The sequence below is a fragment of the Nothobranchius furzeri genome, chromosome 1 (genome assembly GCF_043380555.1).
Source record: "Nothobranchius furzeri strain GRZ-AD chromosome 1, NfurGRZ-RIMD1, whole genome shotgun sequence".
NCBI lineage: Eukaryota > Metazoa > Chordata > Actinopteri > Cyprinodontiformes > Nothobranchiidae > Nothobranchius > Nothobranchius furzeri.
In genome coordinates, this window is record NC_091741.1 from 38,524,095 (window position 1) to 38,551,876 (window position 27,782).

Here is a 27,782-nt window from a genome sequence, read left to right on the forward strand (position 1 = left end):
GACTCGGTAGTCCTCACTCGAATGAGGTTGGGGCATTGTGGTCTTTGAGACGGGCTGTTGTGGGGTGGGGAAACATGGACGGGAGGTGTGACTGTGAGGAGCCTGAGTCTGTGCGCCATGTTCTTCTGCACTGTCGACGGTATGGTCGTGAGAGGGAGGCCTATTTTCAGAGGTTGAGGACTACGGGTCTGTCGATGTTTTCTCTGCAGACCTCGTTGGGTGTGGAGGACAAGCGTAGGGTGTGGGCCCTGATGTGGTTTCTGCATGAGACGGGGGGTTTATGAGAGGCTGTGACACTCTCTGGCGGTGTGTTTGGGCGGCTGTGGCAGCAATACGCCTCGTGGGCGTCTAGCCTGCCTCACTCGCTGAAGAAGAAGAAAAACAGCCTGGGAGGCAGCAGTGCAGGGGTCCTGCTGTCCTCCAGGCCTCATTTTGTTTTAAACCGCTTCGAATTGATGAGTTTTAACTTCTAAAGTTTTAACTGTGAGTGATCCAAAGGGATATTTGGGTGATGTCAACTTGATAACAGCACATGTCGGGGTCGTAACGGGCGCCCAACTCTGGCTTTGAGAGCCGATATCGGTCCTCGTTCACCTCCAAGCTGCCAACACTGATTTCTCCAAAAGAACAAGAAGGAACAAATTAAACAGGAAAATATGATTCTGGAATTTCAGGTGGAGGATCAATGACGGGTTCACAACCCTGCTGAATAATCTGGTTTTTGAGATTGACAAACCCTAACCCTAACCCAGCTGATCACCGGTTCTCTCTAAAACATAATCCCATAAGAAAGATTGTGTTTAATCTTCAGCTCTTTGTTTCCTTGTTTAGATTTTTACATCCTCCTTCCCTCTCTTCCTCAACTTCTCTGGCTCAGTAGTTTTGCTCCATCATCTGTCGTCTTCACCTCTTCTTCCTCCTCTTTCTGCTGAGACAAAAAATCAAACCTTCAGCAGATAGATGAGTCTGAACAGATGGGTGGCCTACTTTCAGTCTTTCTCCTCTCATCGATCCCTCCATCCTTCTATCAATAATCTATCATGCGTCCATCAGTCTCAGTAAAACAGCGAGGAGGAGGAGAGTCGACCTGCTGTAGGTTTTCTCTTCTGCTGTGGAGATGAAGAACACCTTAGTCTGAGTTTTGTTTTTGTTTGACACTGAAGCTGAAACTTTCTAATCTGATTAATCCGTTTACTTCAAACTTCTCAGAACAAGTGGGGAGAAAACAAAGAAAACTCTAATGACGATTCCAGTGAAGACAAAAATTTTAAGTTAGTACTAAATGTTCTTGCTTCCCGGGTCAGCCGACAAGCGGACCGGCTCCGATGCCAGGCTGTGGTCATGCTGGTCACTTGTGGATTTCTGAGGGAGACCACAGAAACATCGCAACTATTTTAGTTGATGCTGCTTTACTTACGCTCATGTGGGCAACGACTGTGAGACCTGGAGAGGTGTGGTTGGGAGGAACGGCCCCCCCTGATCTGAATTCGAGAGGTTTTTTGCTGTTGGACTTCTGTGCCAGTCATGGATTGTCCATAATGAACACCATGTTCAGACATAAAGGTGTCCACGTGTGCTCTTGGCACCAGGATACCTTAGGCCGCAGCTCGATGACCGACTTTGCCGTTGTCTCATCTGACCTGCGGCCGCATGTCTTGGACACTCGGGTGAAGAGAGGGGCGGAGCTGTAAACTGACCACTTGGCTCCGATGGTGGGGGAGGATTCTGGTCAGACTAGGCAGGCCCAAACGTATCGCGAGGATCTGCTGGGAACGTCTGGCAAAGTTTCCTGTCAGACGGAGCTTCAATTCCCACCTCCGACAGAACTTCCAAAATGTTCCGGGGGACTCTGAGTCCAAATGGACCCTGTTCCGTGCCTCCATTATTGAGGTGGCCGACCGGAGCTGTGGCCGCAGGATCGTCGGTGCCTGTCGTGGTGGCAACCCCCGAACCTGCTGGTGGACACCGGCGGTTAGGGATGCTGTCAAGCTGAAGAAAGAGTCCTATCAGGTCTTTTTGCCTGTGGGATTCCAGAGGCAGCTGATGGGTACCGGCAGTCCAAGCAGAACACGGCTTGTGTTGTGGAACGATGCATGAGAAGAGTCTGGATTGTCCTGAGCGTGGTGTAGGCACTGCTAGCCGATGATCCTGTGATGACCGGAGCGGCCGGGCCGAGACGTAAGCCTTTGCAAGAGGATTCAGGTAGATGGGAGCCGTACCATCTCAGACTTTGTATGCTAGTGTTAGCAATTTGAATTTGATGTGTGGAGCTAGCGGTAGCCAGTGGAGCTCAATGAACAGAGGCATGACATGTGCTCTTTTTGGCTGATTGAAGACCAGACGCGCCGCTGTATCCGGGCACGCCCGACCAGGAGAAGACCCAAAGGTAGACTCAGGACACGGTGGAGGGACTATGTCTCTCATCTGACCAGGGAACGCCTTGGGATTCCCCCGGAGGAGCTGGCCCAAGTGGCTGGGGAGAGGGAAGTCTGGGCCTCTCGACTTAGGCTACTGCCCCCGTGACCCGACTCTGTATAAGCGGAAGAAAAGGATGGATAGATGGATGGATGGATGGATGGCTGCTTTACTTTTGAGTTGCTCACCCGCAATTTTTCCTCACCAATAGTTTGCTGGTTGAATGGGGGAAACTTCTACGTGTTTACCATAACACTGCTCGGTCTAAGATGGAGTGAAATCGGTTGAAATATAACGTGTTGGTGTGGCTGCTGGGTATCTGACCAAGGATCGGGCTTTGCTGGTCCACCGCGGTGAAAGATCCGCGTGTCCGCCGTTCTGCATTTTGTTTAAACAATTAGTGCACACTTTCTGTAAATCCTAATAACTTCGTTTTCCTTCTCAAATATGACCGTGTGTGTCTCCTAAATGATATGTTTAACTGGGAATTTTTGTAACAACCAACAATTTATACAGGAAAATGATGAAGATTAACAAGGCTGCCCAAACATGCATCCCACTATAAATAGTTTAGTTTTAAAAAGAAGATTTGTTATTAAAGCCTGTTTCAAACTTTAAATGTTTAATGGCCTGCACTGGTGCTGGTCCTATATATATACACACACGCACGCACGCACGCACGCACGCACGCACGCACACACACACACACACACACACACACACACACACACACACACACACACACACACACATGCAGTTCATCAAAAAAAAAACACCATGAGTCCCTAAACAGTCGGCTTGGTTCTCATCTTTGAAAGAGTTTTTAAAAAGGTTTAATGACCTCAGAACACTTTTAAAATATCACAGATCTGCTTCAGATCCCCTCTGAGGGATTTCCACCATCAGAGCCTCCAAAAGCAGCGGATTAAAGGAAAAAGCTCCGTGGAATCAAAGTGTAACAGATCCAGAGTCAGCTCCCAGAGGAAGACCACCGGGAACGCTCTGATGGATGGATCATGTGATGTTTAATCACCGGATGTGAGTCCACACACAGCTCAGGGTTCCCAATAGATCTGGAAAATGTTTAAAATGTTCTTTTACTTCAGGAGGAAAATCTATCAGATTATAAATTTCATAGGTTTATCAGCAACTTCAAATTTATTGTTAAATAATTAGAATCATGACGATAAATCTGACTTTACCCGATTAAAAAGCTCAGACTAATGACCTGAATCCAGATTAACTTTTTATGGATTTTAATAGAAAATGTCAAACTGAAGCTACCTCAGCAGTAGCTCAGGAGGTAGAGCGGGCTGTCCTCAACAGGCTTTTTCAGCTCTGAAACATGGGCTGGATGTTAGGGATGCACCGATGGATTGGCATTTGATCCCAATCGGCCGAAAGCGCCCCTATCGGTTTTGATCGGAGTTTTCAAAATAGATCAAAGCAGACCGATCAGGTGACGTTTACAACAAACCACCGCCAGGGCAAGCTTTCACGCTTCTCAGATCCAGGTCTCCTATTGGGGTGTGGTCTCTTCAAAGCATCTACATTGAAAATGGCGTCACCGGTATGGAAGTTTTACAATGTGCCTGAAAAGGACAACAAATTAGCCGTTTGCAACGTGTGCGCAAAGGAGATACCCAGAGGAGGAATGCTACAAAAGAATTTCAACACAACAAACCTGATAAGACATTTGAAAGTTTCTCACACCAAGGAGTACACCGAGTTTACAACTTTGGCTGCTGCTGAGTCGGAGAGAGAAAAGCAACGCGCCGTAGCGACACCGCTAACTCAGCTGAGTGTAACTGAGACATATAAACGACAGCGACCTTACAGCAGAGACAGCAACAAAAAGAAAGAACTAAATCATAAGGTAATGGAATTCATATGCCTTGACCATCAGCCGCTTTCTGTTGTCGAAGACATCGGATTTAAACGCCTCATTAACAGCTTGGATCCACGCTACACACTGCCTAGTCGTAAATATTTCACCGATGAATGCCTGCCGGAGCTTTATAATAGTATCTACAGTCAAATCCAAAGCCTTATCCAGGATGACAATATTGTGTCAGTCGGCTTTACGAGTGACATTTGGAGTTCTAGTGTGCATAGACACAATTTTCACGTTAGAAGTGGGGGGGGGGGGGACACGGAGGGGGGGTATCTTTACAGTATGCTCTAATGGGAAACAGGCTTCAACACAAACGGTTGTTTTCTGCTTGGTCCTAGAGCTCAACCAGTGTCAATTTAATATAGTGTAATATTGTTTTTGGATGGTAAAAAGTGCAGGGGTCAAACCTTGACTTTGGAAAAAGTGGGGGGGGACATGTCCCCCCTGTCCCCCCCCCAAAATTACGTCCATGCTAGTGTGAGTACCATGTCGATAATGAGTCTAACTGCACAGTTTATTGATGAAAAGTTCGAGCTGAGGAGAGTTGTGCTTCACTCACAAGAGTTTCCTGGATCACACACGGCGGCTGCCATCGCTAGAGCGTTCACAGACACGTTCCAAACATGGGGGATCCCAAAGGAAAAAGTACACGTTATCCTACGGGATAATGCGAGTAACATGGTGAAGGCTATGAAGGATGCTGGTTTACCAAGCCTGCCGTGTATGGCACACACACTCCAGCTTGTTGTGAATGAGGGTGTTTTGGCACAGCGTGGAGTAATTGACGTCATCGCAACTGGGCGACGCATGGTTGATCATTTTAGGCATTCTCCGCTTGCTTACTCCAGGCTGCACGACATTCAGAAAGAAAGCCAACCCCAGCAGCTCAAACGGCTACAACAGGATGTCCCCACCCGGTGGAACAGTACTGCTGCTATGCTAAAAAGTTTGGTGGAACAGAAACGCGCCCGTTGCAGTTATGCAGCCGACTATGACCTGCCTTGCATGTTCATCCCCAGCCAGTGGAAATTGATTGAAAATCTGATTTCACTGCTTGAACCCTTTGACGAGCTCACACGCAAGATAAGTGAATCAACTGCATCGGCTGCGGATGTAATTCCATCCATCAAAGCCTTAACTCGTCTTCTTGAGAACACACAGGAGACTGACCACGGTGTAAAAACTGTCAAAGCCACGCTGTTGGATTCTGTCGAGAAGAGATTCAAGGACATGGAATCTGAGCCTCTGTACACGATTGTAACCCTCCTCGATCCAAGGTGAGAAAAAAAACTTTATATTTGTGTGTGTGTGTGTGTGTGTGTGTGTGTAAGATTATGCTCTGTCTCTCAGTCTAGCTTTGCTAAAAGTAAAATTTAACAATAGCTTTGTGGTTTTTCTTTTCTGTTGGCATTTCTTTTCAAATTCGATTTACAAATAAGCAGTTCTATGTACAAATTATGTGGACAATATAGAATAAACATGCTGGGACTGTGCTATGAGGCCAGCTAAGCTCATGACTGATAAAAACACAAGCTAAGCAAGATCTATGACATCCATCATGACAGATTAATGATTAGTTTTCCTTTTTTTCTGTTTTTCTTCTAATGAAAAAGGTATAAAAAAAATAAAACTAACACATAACATTACTCTCATATCATCATTAACTCTCTGGTACAATAAAAATAACATTAATGACAATGTTAAACCTCAACACACTTAGTTGACTTTTTATTTATTTGTGTTTCTGCACTATTTAGAACCTTTAAATGATAAATGACCCGCACTTGTATAGCGCCTCTCAGAGTAAGGACTCCAAAGCGCTTTACACTACAGTGAATCATTCATCCATTCACACACTGATGGTGATGAGCTTCGATGTAGCCACAGCTGCCCTGGGGCGCACTGACAGAGGCGTTAATGTTTGAATCAGTTCGATTGTTACTGATAGGAGCTACATTTAAGTGCTTCAGTTTTCCTGGTCATGATCATCTTAAGAGATTTTATTAAAACAGCTAGAGTTTTCTGGTTATCTTGAAAATGTTTTACCTCTCATCCAAGAGACATCTTCATGTCTAAACCTTGGGTTCTGAGCAGGAAGCTTACAAGTAGTGGTCAGAAATAAAAACACTGACTGTGCTGCAAGACTTTTTTTCTCTTAAAAGATAAAAAAAAGCTTTTGTCAAAATTAATACAGACCATTTTAGATTAGGTTACATTTTCTTTATTCCCAGATTATGTAGTTTGTAGCACTCATTATAATGTTGTAGAAAATTTCTGGCCAATCCACGTGATCGGTATCGGTGATCAGCATTCTTTGATATCGGTATCGGTGATCGTGGAGTCTGGAGGTTAGCGTGGATAGCGTGGAGTCTGTCCAATTTTAAAAGTCGTTAACCATTTAAAAATCCTGACATGTGAACCAGGCCTTAAGTAGTCAGAAACAATCCTACCGATTGGGCCATCAAGGTCACATGACTCTCTGACCTGTATTCAGTTTCCTGTCATTAATGCTGATGATCCTGATATCCTGCTTTTTAACCTTGCGTCGGCACAGACATCAGGCTGCGTCTTAAATACTTGCTCCTGCACTGCATATAGTACTGGAGTGTTCCACTAGGGGCACAGTACCATACCATACCATACCATACCATACCATACCATACCATACCATACAAAGTGCTGCACAGGTTGGACCAAATCACGACCAATCAAAGCAACAAAAGCACAGTATAAAAATACCGACCAGCAAGAGCAAAAATGAGGAATACTAAGAACACATCAAAACAATAAAACACTAAAACGAGTCACGGTCTAAAAGCCGCATTGTAGAAGTGGGTCTTTAAACAAGATTTAAAAACCGCCAACGATGGAGCCTGTCGGACTATAATGGGTAGAGAGTTCCACAGCTTTGGGGCTGCATGTACAAATGCTCGTTCACCCCATGATTTGTAACGCATCTGGGGCGTGCAAAGCAGCGGGCGGTCAACCGACCTCAACGTGCACGTGGGTACATAGGGAGTGAGCAGGTCAGAGAGATGGGGAGGTGCCAGGTCATCGAGTGCTTTAAAAGACAAAAGTCAATAGATTAAACTGTACTCGGAAAATGACAGGGAGCCAGTGAAGATGTTCCAGGACAGGGGTAATATTAAAGTCCCATTAGTTGTCACACACACAGGTGTGTGTGCGACATTTGTTCTGCGCATTTGACCCATCCCCTGGGGGAGCGGTGAGCTGCAGACACAGCTGCGCTTGGGAACTATTTGGTGGTTTAACCCCCCAATCCAACCCCTTAATGCTGAGTGTCAAGCAGGGAGGCATTGGGTCCCACTTTTTGAAAGTCTTTGGTATGACCCGACCAGGAATCGAACCCCTGATCTCCCAGTCTCAGGGCGGACACTCTACCACTAGGCCACTGAGAAATGTAATATGGCTACGCCGGTGCGTGTTGTCAAAAACCTGGCAGCAGCGTTCTGGACGACCTGCAGCCGATTCAGGGCAGAGACCGGAGCACCAACTAAGAGGGCATTTGCATAGTCCAGGCGAGAGGTAATGAAAGCATGGATGACTGTAGGGTACTAAGACCAGATGGCATCCTTGGTTTGTGGGTACAACCAAAACAAACATGGCTTTAATAGAAAAGATCACTAACCGGAAAATTTTGAGGTTGTGGCAAAAAAAAAAAAACAGCTGCGAAATCGTAGATAGTATGATCCATGGGTCCAATGTTGTTTCTGCTGTACATACTCCCTCTTGGACAGATAATTGATTCCTTTCATAATGTCTCTTATCACCTATATGCACATGACATTCAGCTGTACTGCTCCTTTAAGGATTCTGAGCTCTATAAACTGTCTGAATTACTAGAATGTCTATCAGCGATCACCAGCTGGCTAGAAGATAACGTCCTCCAGTTAAACTCTGAAAAGACTAAATGTCTGATCATCGCCCCTGAGAGCATGCTTCCCCTGATTAGTCTAAAACTTGGTCATTTATCTTCTGCCGTCAAGACAAACTTAAGGAATTTGGGTGTTTTTGACCAACCAATGTCTCTTGAAGGTCACTCAAAAATGTTGGTCCGAAACTGTTTTTATCATTTAAGAAATATCTCCAAACTGCGAAGGTTGGCGTCCAAACATGAACTTAAATGGTTCTCCATGCCTTTATCTCCTCCCGTCTAGATTACTGTAACGCACTCTTCACATGTTCTAACAAAAAAGCCCTTGACCGCCTTCAGTTGGTCCAGAACTCTGCAGTGAGGCTCCTAACTGGAGCAAACAGAAGAGCTCACATCACTCCTATTCTGATGTCTCTGCACTGGTTACCCATTAACTCTAGAGTTGATTTTAGAGTCCTGATTATAACTTTCCGGGCTCTACATGGTCAAGCTCCTCTCTATATTACTGAACTGTTAAAGCCTTATGCTCCAACCCGAGCCCTCAGGTCCACACACCAGAACCTTCTAGAAGTTCCAAAGACCACATATAAAAGTCGAGGTGATCGCTCCTTCCAGACTGTTGCACCCCGACTTTGGAATGATCTTCCTTTATCCTTATGCAGCATTGACAGTCTGGACACTTTTAAATAACAGCTGAAGACCCTTTTATTTAAAGCTGCTTTTACCTAAATCTTGTATTTTCTTATTTTTAACCCAAATGTTTAATCATTCATTTGTTTATGAAATTTTATAATTTTATGACTTTATTTTTCTGATGATAATTTATTTCTGTTTTGAGATCATTATGATTTTATGACTTTGTTTTATTTTGTTTTGATCTATGTGAAGCACTTTGTGATTCTATGTCTGTGATGAGTGCTATAGAAATAAAATGTACTTACTTACTACTTATTAATTACCTCTAAACCAGAGACGGCGTGACCGTGATGAGTATGTCTTGCTCGTTTTGTCAACTCCCCCTACTAGTATTGGGGGACAACTCTTCAAATCAATGCAAGGTACTTGAGGCAGCCATTACTCAAGTACCCTCACTGGCTACTTTTTTGGGTATACCTGTCCAACTGTTTTTTAACGCAAGGTACTAATCAGCTAATCACATGGTGGCATCTCATTGCATCTAGGCATGCTGACATGGTAAAGACGATCCGCTGCAGTTCAAACCGAGCCTCAGAATGGGGGAAGAAAGGCCATTTAAGTGACGTGGCATGGTTGTTGGTGCCAGACGGGCTGGCCTGAGTATTTCAAAAACTGCTGATCTTCTGGGATTGTCACACACTACCATCTCTAGGGAATAGAGGCAATGGTCTGAAAAATGGAAACCATCCAGTGAGCGACAGTTCTGTGGGCGAAAATGTCTTGTTGGTGCTAGAGGTCAGTAGCCTGGCAAGCCAGACTAAATAAATGTATTATTTAGTCTGGCCACGCTCCATTGACGGCTCTCGGTTGTGGAGCGGGTTCTACCGTTGTCTTTCAAATGATCTCCGCATTCCACTGGACAATGAATGTGACATACTCTTGTTTCACTCTGTTGCATCATCCCACCCACCAGGCATATAGAGTGCCCTGATTGGCCCACAAAGCGGATAAAGCACTGTAATTTGTTCACTAAGCAGATAGAGCACTATGATTGGCCCACCATTAGGACCAATCACAGCTCTTTATGTGTTTGAAACCCCTCTAGAGAGTTGTGATTGGCTAGCCAGAGTCCTAGTAGGAGCTGCGGAGGTTCCAATGGAGCATGCCTAGACCAAACTTTGCAAAGCAAGAATTTGGTCTAGTTCACTAGGCTAAGAGGTCAGAGGAGAATGTCCAAACTAGTTTGAGCTGATAGAAAGGCTACAGTAACTCAAATAACCACTCATTACAACCAAGGTATGCAGAAGAGCATCTCTGGATGCACGAGATGGAACGGCCAAGATGGCGCCAGCGTGTTCGGCAGGCCGTCCATGGACTCTACTTTTTATTTTTCTATGTTTTGTGCTCTCCCTGGGATCTTCACTCACGACCCATGACAGACTTACCCTTCTGGATCTTCGCTATTCTGGGCGTTTTCCCCTGTGTGGCAGCATTAATCTCCGGGAAACACTCCAACATTGGTTTCCCTCTGTTCCTGTCACCCTATGGAGGATCCATCCTCAAGGGCGGCTCCCAAAACGCCGCCGTTGGCGGGGCTGTCATAGTGGCCGCCGGGTTCGCCTTCGTTCGGCTCTGGATTGCTCTGTCAGAGCGCAGCAACTCTGTCTCTTGTCTGTACCTCAATGCCGCTCCATTGACTGTGCTTCCTGTCTCCCGGAGCTGCTGTCCCGGACCTGTGACAGATTCCAGCGAGGAGTGATGGCGTCTAATCTCTGATGTGTCAACAACTGCCACACATCTGTAGGTCCTGTCATTCGGCCAGCAGCGCCGTTGTGGTGCGCTTTGATCAATGCACGCTCGATCTGTAATAAAACGTTCATCTTGAAGGATTTCTTCATCGATCGGGAACTGGATGTCCTCTATGTGACCGAGTCGTGGACTGTGCCAGGTGAGTTGGCACCTATCGTCGAACTGTTACCTGCTGGGTGTGTCTACTTGAATGTCCCCAGGCCATCGGGCCGCGGCAGGGGTTTATTGACTATTTTTAAGACTAATATTCCCTGTCGGCCTACCTCCTACCTGGGAATTTGTGACTTATTCGAACTGTCCACCTTTGAACTGGGCTTGTCTCCTCCAACTCTTTGTGTTTTATTATATAGGCCCCCTAGGGCAAATTCTTCTTTCTTCTCCCAATTTTCGGACTTTCTTGCTGATTTCCTCCTTAAGTATGATCATTTGCTTATACTTGGAGATTTAAATATTCATGTCTGTTGTCCTGAGAAGTTCCTGGTGGCTGATTTTTGTAATTCAATTGATTCTTGTGGACTGACTCAGTTGGTTGACTTCCCCACTCATTTGGGTCTCACATATTGGATTTAGTTTTTTCTTTTGGTGTTAATGTAACAGAGGTCCGACCTGATGTTTTTTCTCTGTCTGATCATGTTCCTGTTTTGTTTTCTGTGGATGTGACCCGGCCTGTCTCTCCTAGGCAGGTGGGGATTTGCCGTGCTCGCCGCATTTCCCCTTCCTCAATAGTTGAGTTTTCTGCTTTATTTTCAGATTTTTTGTTTTCCTATGAGGATTCTTCTGATCCTGAGATCCTCCTATCCCTCTTTTCTGCCTCTTGCACTTCCGTGCTCAATCAGATTGCCCCTCTAAGATCCCGACATTCCCGCTGTTGCTCTGACCCTTGGCTCAACCTTCATACCCGTACTGCTAGACGGGAATGTAGGAGATGTGAGCGGCGGTGGAAAAAGGTTAAATCTCCGGCTTCCTTCCAGCTTCTCCGTGAGGCCTGGAGGAATTACCAACGCATCGCTCGGAAGGCCCGTTTTGACAATTTTGCTGCTATTGTTACCGAATATTCGGGTAACCAGCGAGTCCTCTACTCCACTGTTAATGCAGTTTTGTCACCCAACGTTCCTCTGCTTAATACGTCTGAGGAAAGATGCACCCAATTTTTGCATTTTTTTCTCTGAAGTTGCCACAATTAGGGTTCAGATTCTGCCTCCCTCTCACCCAGAAGCCCCTGTTTTTCTCCATTATATTCCTCTGAGCGTTTTTCCCCATCTCTTCTTCCTCTCTATGGAAGACAGTGGCTGCTATGAAGCCCTCTGGCTCTCCTTGTGATTGTATGCCCCGTCACTTCCTGAAGGAAGTCTCCCCAGTAATTGCTCAACCGATTCTGGAGATCCTTAATGCAAGCCTTAGGACAGGGATTGTTCCCCAGGAGTTTAAGCATGCGGTGGTCCGGCCTGTTCTAAAAAAGCAAGGCTTTGAACAATTATCGCCCTATATCTAAGCTCTCTTTCCTCTCCAAATTGTTGGAGAAGATGGTTTTTAATCCATATTTAAACTTTTCTTAAATTCAAGCATGTTTTAGATATTTTTATGTCTAGTTTTTCGTCCTCACCACAGCACTGAGACTGCTCTTATTCGTGTTTTTAATGACATTTTGCTTGCCTCTGATTCTGGTTCTCATGTGTTGTTGGTGCTTTTAGACTTATCTGCCGCTTTTGACACTGTCGACCACGCAATCCTATTACAGCGACTGGCATTCATGGAACAGCTTTAGAGTGGTTCCACTCCTATTTCAATGGCAGATGTTTTAATGTTGCCCTGGGGAACTGCGCCTCTAGAGTGGCACCTCTTTTTTGTGGGGTTCCCCAGGGGTCCGTTTTAGGTCTGTTTCTTTTTAATCTATATATTTTACCCTTGACAGCCATTTTTAGAAAATTCTGGGTAAATTTTCGTCTCTACACTGACGATTGTCAGCTTTATATGGCCCTAAAATCTGCTGACCCTGTGCAACCACTGACTGACTGCCTGAGTGAAGTCAGGTCCTGGCTCTTGGCTAATTTTCTCCATCTTAACAGCTCCAAACTGGAGGCTATTTTCTTTGCCCCCTGCTCCCCCCTCGGCTGTGGAGCCATCTCTGCCCCGTCATTGTCAGTTTTGGTGAAGCCGACAATTACAAGTTTGGGGGTCACTCTGGACACTTTTCTTAAAATGGATGCACAGATAATCAGGTAGTCAAGTCGTGTTTCTTTCATCTTCGTCGACTGGCCAAACTAAAATCTGTCCTGAACAAAAAAGATCTTCAGTCAGTTGTTAATGCTTTTGTAACGTCACGTCTGGACTATACCAATTCTCTCTTATATGGCATTTTCTTGGCACACTTTGAGTCCCTTAGTACTAACTGATTATCACTGCAACGCCACAACCTACCTGAGTATTGTTGCTGACCATGTCAATCCCTTTATGACCACAGAGTACCCATCTTATGATGGCTACTTCCAGCAGGATAATGCACCATGTCATAAAGCTCCATTCATCTCAGACTGGTTCCTTGAACGTGACAATGAGTTCACTCCACAGTCACCGGATGTCAGTCCAGTAGAGCAGCTTTGGGATGCGGTAGAATGGGAGATTCGCGTCATTAAACAACATGATGCTTTCATGTCAGTATGGACCACAATATCAGAGGAATGTTTCCAGTACCGTGTTGAATCTATGCCACAAAGGGTTAAGGCAGCTCTAAAGGCAAAAGGGGGTCCAACCCGGTACTAGCATGGTGTATCCAATAAAGTGACCACTGAGTGGAGGACACTGGAGGACAACCCATCTCCAACAACCATGTGAACTAAAAGTGTTTGATTCATCCTGATGTGGACATAAAACAAAAATCTGAGAATTTCTTTAGTAATTTGTTAATAATGCAAAATAAAACTAAGATTTTAAAACAACCGTTAGCTAGAAGCTGCTAGCAGGTAAACCAGAAAAGTCCTGAACTGATTTCTATTAGTCAACAAAAATAAACTAATGAACATGAAGGGTTTAGACCAGGGGTGTCAAACTCATTTTAGCTCAGGGGCCACATTGAGGGAAATCTAGTCCCAAGTGGGCCGGACCGGTAAATTAAAAACAACTTCAGATTGTTTTCTTTGTTTTAATACAATCAATATAAAACAAGGCTGGAGCCTGAGGACAGTGTATCCAAAATAGTACAAGTACAACACCTGAAGTGTACTTGAAAATTTGAAAAATAAATAAAAATTAATAAATCAATAAAAAAACATTCCTTAGTGATTCAGAGCTTACAGATCACATGGCTAGATCAGTTTCATGCAGCACTTAAAGTATATTCGACTCATTTTACTTTACATCTTTTAGCTTTCACCAGCACATCAATATCAGAAGTCACACCCTGAGTGGCGGCCAACTTCAGGATGGGATTCAAGTTCTTGTGTGAGCCTTGAGCGCAGCTTTGTTTTATTTATACTCATTACAGAGACAACTTGCTCACAAAGATAAGTTTACTTTAACTCTACATTGTAAAGTATGAAAATAAAGTTTACACAACCATCTCGTGGGCCGGATTTAACCCGCTTGCGGGCCGGACCCGGCCCGCGGGCCGCATATTTGACACCCCTGGTTTAGACACAATGAGTGGAACTTCATTTGTATTTTATCACTCATATTTTATGCATTCGCTTTATTAGTTTGTGACTTTTTAATGTGACGAATGACAGTGTCAGCCTGCCTCACTGTCCCTGCACGATCTAAGATGAAATTTAATATAAATCACACGCTTGTGTGTGTGTGTGTGTGTGTGTGTCTTCAGCAGCATCATAGATCTTTTGCCGTGATGACTGCCTGCAGGTCAGCTCCCTCCAAACCTCCCATTCATCTTCTCTCCTGCTCGGCAGGAGGCGTATTGTTGACTCCCGCCTGCAGAAACCGCGGGAGCAGCTTATTTTAGATCGGGCTCAGAGTCTCACAGACTGGATCCATTTTTTGATTTGAATATTTTATCAGCATCTGAGGCCGACTGTCCTGCTGACGGCTGCGATGAACATGCTGAGGCAGCCGTGCGGTGATGCAACAGGGTTTTGTTTGATTGTTAATGAGCCAAACTCTGCTGACGCTGCAGCAGTCTGACCAGCAAAAGCAGTCCGTCACCCCCCACGGAGCGACTGCTTAGGGCTAAAGTACTGCGGTACACAGAAAAGAGCAGAGGTCACTGCCCTGATGAGTCACCATCACAACACAGGAAAGTGGGAGATTATGGACATGAGTTCAGTTCCTTAAGTTCAGGAACTTTACGGAGAACGTTTGAGAAGAAAAGGACGTAAAACACAGAAACCAGAGAGAATAAATGGGGCTGCCGGAGGACCTCAGGGCCGAAGGGAACGTCCAGGCTTTTAAGAATAGGCTCAAGACCCTTCTTTTTATCTTAGCTTTTAACTGATTACTATTTATCTAGTCTGTTTAACTGTATCGCTTGTCGTATTTATCTCTTTTACTTAATTTTATTATTTTATTTACATCTTAGTGTTTTTATATGATTATGTTTTCTTTTATCTTTATAATCACTTTTTGTCAGTTACTTTCCATATTAGCTTTTGTTACTTTACATGTTATATATTTTAATCCTCCAGTGTTTCCTCTGCGGAGCCCTCTGCCTTGGGGCCGGTGGTCGGCGGCGGCGGCCAGGGCGCTCCTCGGGTAGTGCCCGGGCATGGGTGGGGGTCTCTGCCCTCCCTCCCTGGGCGTCATGGGCCGGTGCCTTGGCTGCTGTCATGGATCTGTTGCTGTTGAGGCAGATGGCTCCGCTGATGATGTGTCGTCCATTACCTGACCCATCCGAACTCAGCCTATTGTTTACTCTGTTGTTCACGTGTGTGAGTGTGTGTGTGTGTGTGTGTGTGCGCGCGTGTGTGCGCGCGTGTGTGTGCGCGTGTGTGTGCGAGTGTGTGAGTGTGTGGGTGAGTGTACGTTCACCGTGGAAATTGGTTGCGGGAAGGGAAGTGTAATTGTCAATTGTTTTATACTGGGGGGGGGGGGGGGGGGGATGGGAGCTATGGGGCCACTTTCATCTGTGAAGCACTTTGAGTTGCATTTTTTGTATGAAAAGCGCTATATAAATAAAGTTGAATTGATTTGAAAAAATCAATGAGCGAAAACCAAAGTTATCTCTTTAGAATCAAACAGAATGACTAATTATCCAATTAGTCAAAAAACTAAATGTTTTGTTCTGTTAGATTTTCAGAACGTGACTATTTTCCTTTTTTAATACTGATGTATTGAAATACAGAGAAATAAACTTGCGAGTACAATGCATGTTAATTTGGTAAGTAGCGTTTTTAACATAGTAAAATATTCACACGTGGGAAGTGTAGCGTCCGTAACGACTACATATTTAATTATGAACAATAAGATGTAATAATTCCATATAATTCTGTTCAGATTCGGAATGTCAGGAAGTCGGGTGGACCTCAAGGTACCGAAGCTCGTAGAATAACCGCAGTACGACCAGTTCCAATCTAGAGATGTTTCCAGGTCACAACAGGCAGGAAGGAAGACGGATGGACTCTTAAGGAGTCGTCTGTCTGTGTCAGCTTGCAGCGTGCAAACAGGTTGACTGTTGGTCAAAAGAGATGTTTCGAAAGAGGCTGGTTACAAATTGGCCACTTCGGAGTTCCGCTCGAAACTGAATAACTTGGGCAGTAATCCTAGTTTTATTAAGCCACCTGTTATGATTTCTGCGAATCAGAATTTGACATGTTTGTCGGCGTTACCAAACATCCCTCAGAAAGCCACACCTTCCAGATGCAAGCTGTTCTAGTTCTGTGGATAAAGAATCTTTAAACTTTATGTGAGGTGACCTTAACCTGAATTTGCATCTAATGAACATTGTGTATGAGTGTAGATAATGATTCACTTGTTAGATCAAACAGTACTGATCATAAGGTATAAACGGGTCATTATAACTTCAACTTCACGGAATTAGGCACAGATTATTCAAACATTTCATATAACATCTGGTTCATTCACCTGTATGATTATTTATGATTATTTAACTTATGAGTTGTAAAAGTTCACTTTTCATTCAGAGTGTGGAATCCAGCAGTCTAAGATAAGTTTGACAATCTTGTCTTCGTGGACCGTCAACAAGCACTGCAGAATCTTCTGGGTGTTAGAAGATAGAATAGAAAATCTACCTAGATAGCGGAATTATGTCTGTAGATGATCGGTCACTATGTAGGCCACTATGTAGGTCACTATGTAGGCCACTATGTAGGTCACTATGTGGGTCACTATGTAGGTCAATATGTGGGTCATTATGTAGGTCACTATGTGGGTCACTATGCAGATCACTATGTAGGTCACAATGTGGGTCACTATGTGGGTCACTATGTGGGTCACAATGTGGGTCACTATGTGGATCACTATGTTGGTCATTATGTTGGTCACTATGTAAGTCACTATGTGGGTCACTAAGTGGGTCACTAAGTGGGTCACTATGTGGGTCACTATGTAGGTCACTATGTTGGTCACTATGTAGGTCAGTATGTGGGTCAATATGTAGGTCACTATGTGGGTCAATATGTGGGTCGCTATGTGGGTCGCTATGTGGGTCGCTATGTGGGTCACTATGTGGGTCACTTTGTTGGTCACTATGTAGGTCACTATGTGGGTCACTATGTGATTCACTTTGTTGGTCACTATGTAGGTCACTATGTTGGTCACTATGTGGGTCACTATGTGGGTCAATATGTGGGTCAATATGTAGGTCAATATGTGGGTCACTATGTAGGTCACTATGTTGGTCACTTTGTTGGTCACTATGTAGGTCACTATGTGGGTCACTATGTGGGTCAATATGTGGGTCAATATGTAGGTCAATATGTGGGTCACTATGTAGGTCACTATGTTGGTCACTTTGTTGGTCACTATGTAGGTCACTATGTGGGTCACTATGTAGGTCACTATGTTGGTCACTTTGTTGGTCACTATGTAGGTCACTATGTGGGTCACTATGTAGGTCAATATGTGGGTCATTATGTAGGTCACTATGTGGGTCACTATGCAGATCACTATGTAGGTCACAATGTGGGTCACTATGTGGGTCACAATGTGGGTCACTATGTTGGTCATTATGTTGGTCACTATGTAAGTCACTATGTGGGTCACTAAGTGGGTCACTAAGTGGGTCACTATGTGGGTCACTATGTAGGTCACTATGTTGGTCACTATGTAGGTCAGTATGTGGGTCAATATGTAGGTCACTATGTGGGTCAATATGTGGGTCGCTATGTGGGTCGCTATGTGGGTCGCTATGTGGGTCGCTATGTGGGTCACTATGTGGGTCACTTTGTTGGTCACTATGTAGGTCACTATGTGGGTCACTATGTGATTCACTTTGTTGGTCACTATGTAGGTCACTATGTTGGTCACTATGTGGGTCAATATGTGGGTCAATATGTAGGTCAATATGTGGGTCACTATGTAGGTCACTATGTTGGTCACTTTGTTGGTCACTATGTAGGTCACTATGTGGGTCACTATGTAGGTCACTATGTTGGTCACTATGTAGGTCACTATGTGGGTCAATATGTGGGTCACTATGTAGGTCAATATGTGGGTCACTATGTAGGTCACTATGTAGGTCACTATGTAGGTCACTATGTTGGTCACTATGTGGGTCAATATGTAGGTCACTATGTAGGTCACTATGTTGGTCACTATGTGGGTCAATATGTAGGTCACTATGTAGGTCACTATGTTGATCACTATGTAGGTCAGTATGTGGGTCAATATGTAGGTCACTATGTGGGTCAATATGTGGTTCGCTATGAAGGTAAAAATGGACTCTTTCTGGACATTACAGAATTATCAAAGTGAATAAATGGTATGGCGGTGGCTCTTCTGTAGCTCACGGGCCAAAAGAGGTTAGAGACCACTGCTCTAGATGGTTTTAGTTCAAAAACAGTTATTTCAAATACTGCACCTTTAAATGAAATAGCAAACTTAATAAAATAAGTATAAATGAAATGATACAAATAAAAAAAGGACGGGGAACTGAAACTCTAAACAAAACGGATTCATTCGTACATTTCTGACACTTTACACCTAATTTCCTGTTTTCTCTCCACGTTTGTAAGATTCGTTTATTGCCAGCGCCGCATTTTTCCAGAGAAAACTAAAGTTCAGAAACTCATTTCTATTCTTCAAAGAGTTTTTCACAAAGAGTTTTCCTCACTAAAACCCTCGGAGAAGACTTGGACCTGGACGAAAGTCAGCTTCTGGACCTCTGAAGTTCACTAAGTTGTTTCCTCAGAGGCCAGCCCCTTCTGTAATTTTCTGTTTCAGCTTAATTTTGCTCGTTTATCTTTTTCACATGAAGTGAAGGATAAAGTGGAGTTAAAACACAACACACCGGGAGCTCCTCTGCCCGTTTGTCCTTGTTAGAGCCAAATCGTTTCATTATGATTCATACTCGGTGTGTGGCGATAACGTTTCCTTTACCTCTGTCTGATTTATCGAGTGTTATGCATCTTTAGGCCTTCGTCTCATTGTGAAACGCCCAAATGTGACAGTGGAAATGTCAGAGTGGATCCGAGTCTGACCCTGAAGTCAGGCAAGCAGATAAAAGCTAACCGGCTCTGACCAACAATCCCATTCACAAACCAGCCGAGTGCCATTGAGACCGGGTTGGAGATGTGCATCCATTGTGTCTCGTATCGCTCGCTAAACCATCCGTCAAATTACCGTGGCAACGCAGCATCCATCACCCCCTCCATCATCGACGGGAGATATACAAGAGGGAGAACATGGAGAGAGATCGGTCACAGAGGAGATAACGAGAGAAGAGGAAGGAACGGAACGGGAAAAGAAAGAGGACAATGGGAAAGTGAAAAGGATAGCAATGAGGATCGTCTCTCTCCACTTCTGTTACAGTCAGATTTACTCCACTGATGGGCCGGCTCCAAAGTACTAAAACTAAATCTGCAGCGAGGAAAAAAATGGTCAAACTTCCTGTTATCTTAATAAATGTCTCATTTATGTTTATTCTTAATAAAACCAGAACACAACGAGGCGACTAGAGATAGTTTAGTCCTGATAAAACCTAAAAAGCTTGGAGAAGACGTGGAAAGTGATGCTCACATTATGAAGGAGTCGTTTAAATAATACGACTTTTGTTTGGAGCAGCAGAGTTTTCCTTTTTTCATCCACTGGCGCCTGACAGTTACTAATGTGGCCACTAGGTGGCAGGAGTGCACCAATATGGTAGCTAATCAGGCACAGATGCTAGCTCTATCACAACCCCGGCCAAATAAATAGGTGAGTAAACAAAGAGATAAAGATACGATCTGATGTCATCATCGGTTTTACCACCTTGGTACCTTCACTGATCTGAGATCAATACAATTCATCACAGGTCACGCCGATTTCTAAGATTCAGCCTTTAGGATACAGGGTCATTTATTAGGAGTTGGGTTCAACATTTAGGGTTGACGCAAACATGTGCTCGAGTATTGTAACAGATTTATTCAGGTCCTTCTTGTGCCCACGCTGAGGAAATGAAATCCTACTTTTGCAGCATCTCTCAGGATCAAGAAAATCACAATGCCCTTCAGACACAGGAGCAAAACAAAAACACAAGAAACTCAGCAGGTTTTAAATATGAGTGCACCGATCTATCGGCCCGGATCTATCCGGATCTATCGGCCAGGATCTATCGGCCCGGATCTATCCGGATCTATCGGCCAGGATCTACCGGCCAGGATCTATCGGCCCAGATCTATCAGCTCAGATCTCGATTTTTCTTCCAAGATCGGTGATCGGCCAAAAACTGCGATCGGTGCAGCTCTGGTTTTAAAACATTCGTAGTTAAGCTGAAGTCTAGCTAGTCAGAGATCACAGCACCACAGGAGATAAGGCCCTGATTCTTGGAGACTCAGAAGCAAAAGCTTGGTCTCTTAGGTCAGAGGATCTCAGGGACCTGATGGGGGGAATAATGCAAAAGCCCACTGACCTACTCTGACGTTTGTCCATGCAGACGTCAGTCTCCAAGTCAGAACCAGGATCTGGAAATGTCCACAGTATTGTACCAGAAGCCAAGAGAGGAGCATTAACAGGGTTGGGGTTAGAGCATTCAGAGTAAAACCTGAGTTGAAATTCCCTCCAGAGTTCTGGTCGGACCAAAAGATCCCTCCTAGTTCCTGGAAAACCTCCAGAGAAGTGAGCAGATGCTCCTCTTCTATGTTGCTCTCCTCACCTTATTTCTAACGAGGAAGATCATTTCAGGAGCGTGAAAGCAGGATCTGGATCTTTAGGTCCTGATCCAGAGCCCATGAACACAAGGGAGGGTTAGATAGGTCCAGAGCTGTGGTGTCCAACCCTGGTTCTCCAGGGCTCCTGTCCAGCATGCTCCAGCTGTTTCTCTGCTCCAACACACCTGGTTGAATCACCTGTTCAGCAGCTCATGAAGCTCATGAGAAGCCTGTTCATCACCTGCTGATTAAAACTAGAGAAATCTCTAGAAGCTGTCAGATGGTGGCCCTGGACAGCCAGGACTGGACACTACTGCTCTGATGAAGCTCTGATCCATCATCCATCCTTCACTCAGAACTCCAACTGAAGCAGAAACTCCCAACCTGGAGGCAACGTTCCAGATTTTTCCAATCAAGAACCAAAAAGACAGCTTCAAATGTTTAAAATGATAAAAAGCAGAAGATCAAAGGGAATCTGATTATCCTCACAATGATTTCATGTTTTTGCTAAAAGCCCCAGGTGAGGACAAACTTAAGACCTTCATAACTTTGGTTTAAGTTCTTCTGATCCACTTTCCCGCGGAGATCCTCTTATTGGTGTTGTCCTCTAAGGCGTTTTAAATGGGTTTGGGTTAACTTACCCCACCCCATCGCTGTAATTATAGTTCAACTTTCTGCAGGAAATGAACGCTTTATTTAATTAACTCTTTAAATCACACATTATTTCTAATCACCGTTCTGCGAATCAGCGACGTAACAAGTCCGCCGTGGGTCCGACCGCCAGATGGTCCAAGTGGCCTCTGCTCATCACGATGCATCAAATTATGAAGCTGCAGCATCCCGGCTCTCTCCCTCTTGTCCTACCAGCTGCCACTCAGCACACAAACTAATAGAATAATATTAAGCAGCCAGAAGAGACTCAATCCCACAATAAACACGAGAGGGTGATGGAGACGACACAAATGCAGAGAAACACGTAAAAGAGGAGAAAACACACTGGTGTGAAGACCAAACACGGCCGTCTGCAGCAAAGACACAAACTTGACTGAGATTATTAATAATCTGAGTTCAGGTTCAAAGAGAACAAACCAACAGCAGGATGTACGAGATTTCGCTGAAAATACCTGAGGAATAAAACAGAATGTGCTCAGTGGCCTAGTGGTAGAGTGTTTGCTCTGAGACTGGGAGATCAGGGTTTGATTCCCATACTAAAGACCTTAAAAAAATGGGACCCAATGCCTCCCTGCTTGACACTCGGCATTAAGGGGTTGGATTGGGGGGTTAAACCACCAAATGGTTCCCGGGCGCGGCTGTGTCTGCAGCTCACCGCCTCACCAGGGGATGGGTCAAATACGGAGATCAAATTTTGCACACACATCAGTGTGTGTGACAACTAAAAAGATTAGCATCTATCGGCATTAGTCACACACCCCTAGCCTGGTTCACCTCATACATGTCGGATCGTACTCAGTTCATTCAACTTCAATCTCACTCTTCTAGTCCATCCCCGGTTATGGCAGGAGTTCCCCAAGGCTCGGGTCTAGGCCCTCTCTTATTTATCATCTATTTGCTCCCCCTTGGTTACATTTTCTGCAAATACAACGTCGATATTCACTGTTATGCTGACGACACCCAGCTGTACATTTCCTCCAATCCAAATGCATCCCTTCCACCAGTCTCCCTCTCTAACTGTCTATCTGAAATTAGATCTTGGCTCTCTCGTAATCTACTTAAACTAAACAGCAATAAAAGTGAACTCTTGCTCATTGGCGCTGCTTCCGTTTAAAAAAATTCTCCCAGTTTCTCTATCAATATTGACGACTCCACAGTGCACCCATCTTAACAGGTAAAAAGTCTTGGTGTCATACTAGATGGTGCACTTTCTATGACTCCCTCCAAGCAACACAGATGCAAGTCATTTCTTTTACGGGTTTATTGAATGTCTTTCCTTTGTTGACCTCTTCTGCCTTTCTTTGTTAGACCTCCTTTAAACTGTGAAACTGAATATACAGAATTTTACAGTTAGAACAAATACAATAATGTGCAAAAAAAAAAAAGGACAAATAAATACCTCGTTGGCTGTTTGCTTAAACAAAAAGGGAATCATCTTACTTCTTCAGTCCTTTTATTAGTGAGTTCTTTAGCAATAGATTGAATGCTTTCGGTCCATGCTCAGCTGTCGGCTTGCCAGCACTTCATCCAGGTTGTGTGTTCTTCACACACCTGGTTTGCATCCATCATTAAAGATGTGGCTGGCAGAGCAGCTCAAATGCAGCCTTTCAAAATAAAAGTCCATGTACAGGAAACACAAAACAACCTTCCTTTTCAACCCAGTGTCTTACAAATGAAAAATAAACTAAGAAATGAACAGCAACAACAGTTACACTTTCATTCCAATCTCACATTAATCATGTGACTCGGGTCGCTGATATCAACAGCCTCCGTCCTTTTCTCACGCCTCATGCTGCTGCGATCCTCGTTCATAGTCTCATCACCTCTCGCATCGACTACTGTAACTCCCTTCTGCTTGGTCTCCCAACTAAATCCCTTCATAAACTACAACTTCTCCAGAACTCTGCAGCACACATCATTACTGGTCCCTCCTCAAGAAATCACATCACTCCTGTTCTTAAAAACCTACACTGGTTGCCAATAGAAACCAGGATCATATGCAAGGCCCTCTACTGCCCGCAGATAAACGGAGAAGGAAGTGACGCGCCACCATCAGCGTCAGCCTGAAGAAGCCTGTAGCTACAAACAGGTAAACAAAACTGTTTCTGTGTTTAAAAAAGAACGAAAGAATGGAATTAGAAAGACACAGCAAGAACACACCTAAGATGTTCAAAGGTCCTACTGCTCACATTTAAATCTATCCATAGCATGGCCCCACTTTATCTGTGTAATTTACTAACTATTGCTACCACCTCCCGCTCTCTTAGATCCTCATCTGCACTTCCATCTGGTTCAACCTGGAGCTCGCCTTACCACCATGGGGAGCAGAGCTTTCAGTTGCTCTGCTCCGCGGCTCCGGAACTCACTTCCCTCTGCCGTTAGAAATATGGACTCTTTTCCATTATTCAAGGCACACCTCAAAACCCACTTATTCAAACAAGTTTATTCCCTTTAGACCTAGACTTTAGAGTTGTTTCGATTTTTTATGTATCTCATGTGTTCTTATTGTTCCATCAACCTCTGTTGTTTTTATCTTTGTTTAATAGTAAGGTGACCCTGGGTTTGAGAAAGGCACCCTCAAATAAAAATTATTATTATTATTATTATTATTATTATTATAACTAATGGGACTTTGACTTTGATCTGCAAAGAAGGAAGTTTTAAAAATAAAAATCAGATTAACAAAAACAGAAGGTAGAGAAACAAAAAAGGATTTTTGAAGAGATTATTGTTAAACAAAAACCAACTATGATGTATAATAATATTTATTAATGATAAAACGTTGATTTAGTGTGGATCAGGCTCATCTGCATGAATCAGGTTTCTCTAATTATCTTTAGAAGAACTCTAATTCTGACACAGAAGCCGCTCTCGGGTCCTCTAACTGGAGTCTTCAGGTCCAGGCAGGAAGTTAAAGCAGGATTTTCACAATAAAACCAAAGTTCACTAGAACATTATGACCACTCTGAAGATTTCAATTAAACATGTCGTCGTCCATCTCTTTTTTAATCTAACCATCAACCATCTCCATGGCAACCTGAAAATTTTTCTTAGCTTCAGTTTACTCTGACGCTAGCTGTAACGAAGGACTGGATTATTCCAGTAATCTGATTACAGAAACATCTCTACGAGTCGTTTTCTCCTCATGATCAAGCTCCCATCAAAACCTTTGTTCTCTTCACGTCCCAAACTAACCACTCTGACCTCCACCCCCCACACTCCCCACCATCGACACATTTACAGCTCCCCACCCCCCACCCACTCGTTAGTTCTGTACAGCACAGCAACACTCGCCCTCGGAGAAACCTCTGAAGATTAAAAACTGCAGCCGGCTGACATAAACAGCCTCGGGACGAGAGTATCGACTGGAATTTGATGAGTGGTGATAAACAGGATGGTGAACGTGTGAATATGAAGACAATCAATTTTGTGTTTGGAGGTGAGGAATTAAAATCAGCTAGAGGGAGACGGAGCTCTAACGAGACGTCCAATTGATTTTTCTGTTCAGCCTCGAGGCCGTTAGACTCGCTTCAGACAGGTTTCAATTTAGTTTCTCAAGTTAGTGATAATCACAGGAAGTGTTTGGTTAGTAGAGCCCAGAGGTGCAGTCCGATGCAGGTATACATCGTACCCCCCACCCCCGCCCCAGCCTCTTTATGGTACACTCACCTCCAAACAACCAGCCTTCAGCCAATCGAAACGCCTCTCTGAGACATTTCTATGAAAATGTAGATGTGACCAGGGCTGGCTTTGCCGGCAGGCGACACAGGCGCCTGGGGCGCCATCTGATGGACAGAGCACAATAAATAAATAAATAAATAAAGTTTATAAAATTTATGCTTGTAAAATGAAATGCAGTCTCTACATACTCAAAATTTCCCTCTGCTCTGAAATGACATGAAATTAAAACATCAATATTTAAACTAATGATCTGGCTGCACAACGAGCTCCCGCTTGGGCCACCGCTCCGATGCTTTTGACCGTTAAGGGTGCCGTAGATCACGTGCCTGGCTAGCGCTGTAGAAGGACATCGTGTTGTCGTCGCGTTTAAAGTTTTGATATCTTTTACAATGAAAAGAACACCCAAGCCATCGGGATCAGCATTCTGAAAGGCCCAAAGCATTGCATTAGCATTAGCATTGTAGCTAACTGTGTCTCCTGCCGCACACGGTCCACGGACGGACCCTCGCTAGCTGTTTACATACACAATACTGTATCTCGTAACTTTAATCAATTAATTTTACTTTTGAATCGTCGTGTCCGGATGCAGTGAGACAATATCTGCAGCCACGACAGGCACCTATTGACACCACGGGGGCGGGACTGCCTTCTACACCTGTTGAGTCTCACTGTGAAGATGAAGAATGTAAGATTTTTAACCATTTTTTGGAGTGTGATTACAGGCTTTTTATGAACTTTGTTTCAAGTTTTTAGTAGGCATACAATATTAATTTAATATTTGTATATCAGAAGAACGCTAGGAGCGGGTGTAGCAAAATGTCACTTTGTCCGACAAATCGGGCGGGCGGCACCGCGGCGCGGCGGGGAGTGAGAACCGCCTAAACGGCCTGGTGTGAATAGGAGCCGACATTGTGCTCGTTCAATTCAGGATGCAGCGGTCCAGTTGGAGAGCTAGGTCCACCGCCAGGTCCAGGGAAGTTGGGGCTTCAAGCCCGATCATGCCCTCCCGGATTTGGGGAGACAACCCCTCCAGGTAGACGGCCTTCAGGGCGGCGTCATCCCAGGTCAAACGGGCAGCCGTGGTCTGGAAGCGGGAGGTGTAATGGGCCACCGTGTAGGAGAGCTGGCGGAGCTGAAGCAGGCGGGTCTCATCAGCGACCTCACTGCTGGGATGAGGTCTCCTTCACAAAAGTCTCATAGTCATTGCAGACAGTAGATTTCTGATTGTAAAGAGCCGCCGCCTATTCACCGGCCCAACCTGTCAGCAGGGAGGCCAACATGGCGACGCGAGAGCAGGACGTGAGGTAGCGCGCCGGCTGAAACTCAAATGTCATTGCTAGGATGGCCAGCATGCCCTCCGGAGAACCCTTGGTTCCATCCCACTTGTCCGGGAGACTTAGGTTAGGTTTGATGCTGTCACGAGTGGCAGAGGTCCGTCGTTGGAGAGTAGTGGAGAGCTGGACGGCCAGCTCGGTGATAGACTCGAGCTTAGATGCCTGGCGATCTACGACGGCACGGAGCTGGGTCATTTCTGCCGTCTGTCGATCTACTAGGGCGTGCAGCTGAGCGACTTCTGCACGCAGCTGAGCGAACTCCGCTGGGTCAATCTGAGACTCAGTCATCCTGTCAGGTTGGATTGGCTGAGCTGAAGCGTAGCAGAGGTTGCTTGTAGCGTGGCTGTGTGGCCCAGATGCGGAGTGGCTAGCGTTAGGTTGAACAGAGCAAGCAGCTTTGATCTAGGAATGGCGACGCAGCGCTCAGATAGAGCCGAGGCTGAGCAGCGGTTCCAAATAATTAAGGAAGCTGTCTTACCGGTGGTAGGCGGCGAGGGAAGATCTCTTCCCTGGTTTGATGGTGGATGATACTGAGAACTAGGTTCGACGTATGTCTAGTACGATGACTGAGTGACAACTCAGCGGTGACACTTCCCTAAATAGAGTTGACGTGATGACGTTGCCGAGCCGCGCCGGCGATGTGTAGTGCTCCGCCCGCGAGGTAAGTAGAGATGGTCAGGAGGAGGAGTTCGTGACACAAACACTGGTCTAACCAACCAGACCAGCGTGTCCAGTAACATATTAATGTTACAATTAAACAGTTTCACTTCATGTAGGCTAGGAACATTTCACCTGCCGTGGCCCAACCTCTTCTGCTCCACATAAACTTGGTGCGTGATCAAATGTCTCTACAGGTGCTTTCTGAGCTGAAGAGGCTATTCTGCCTCAGACAGACTGGATGAGTCATGCATCTCCATATTGTAGACGGGAACAAGCGCTGTTCAGCCAAAGTTTCATAATCAGAGAACATTTTTCCAAGTGACACATCCCTCAGACAGACCGGGTTTCCAGACCGTTTCAGTGGGAGGAAATCTTATTGCATGCGTCGTGGTTCTGCGCTGCCCCTGTGAACCCCTCTGCAGATCTTCAGCTCACTGTCCACCGTGGGCGCTCCGAGCCGCGCTGAGCAGTGTCCAGTATAAAGCTCTGATGTTCTGATGGGAATCATTTCTTGATTTATTTAGTTACCTCCGTGA

At 44.9% G+C, this 27,782-nt stretch overlaps 1 long non-coding RNA gene across 1 annotated transcript in view; it reads right to left on the reverse strand.

Annotated features, from left to right (window-relative positions):
* Positions 1 to 27,782, reverse strand: part of LOC139063905 (uncharacterized) — a 42,272-nt gene that overhangs the window by 603 nt on the left and 13,887 nt on the right. The window lies entirely within an intron of this gene.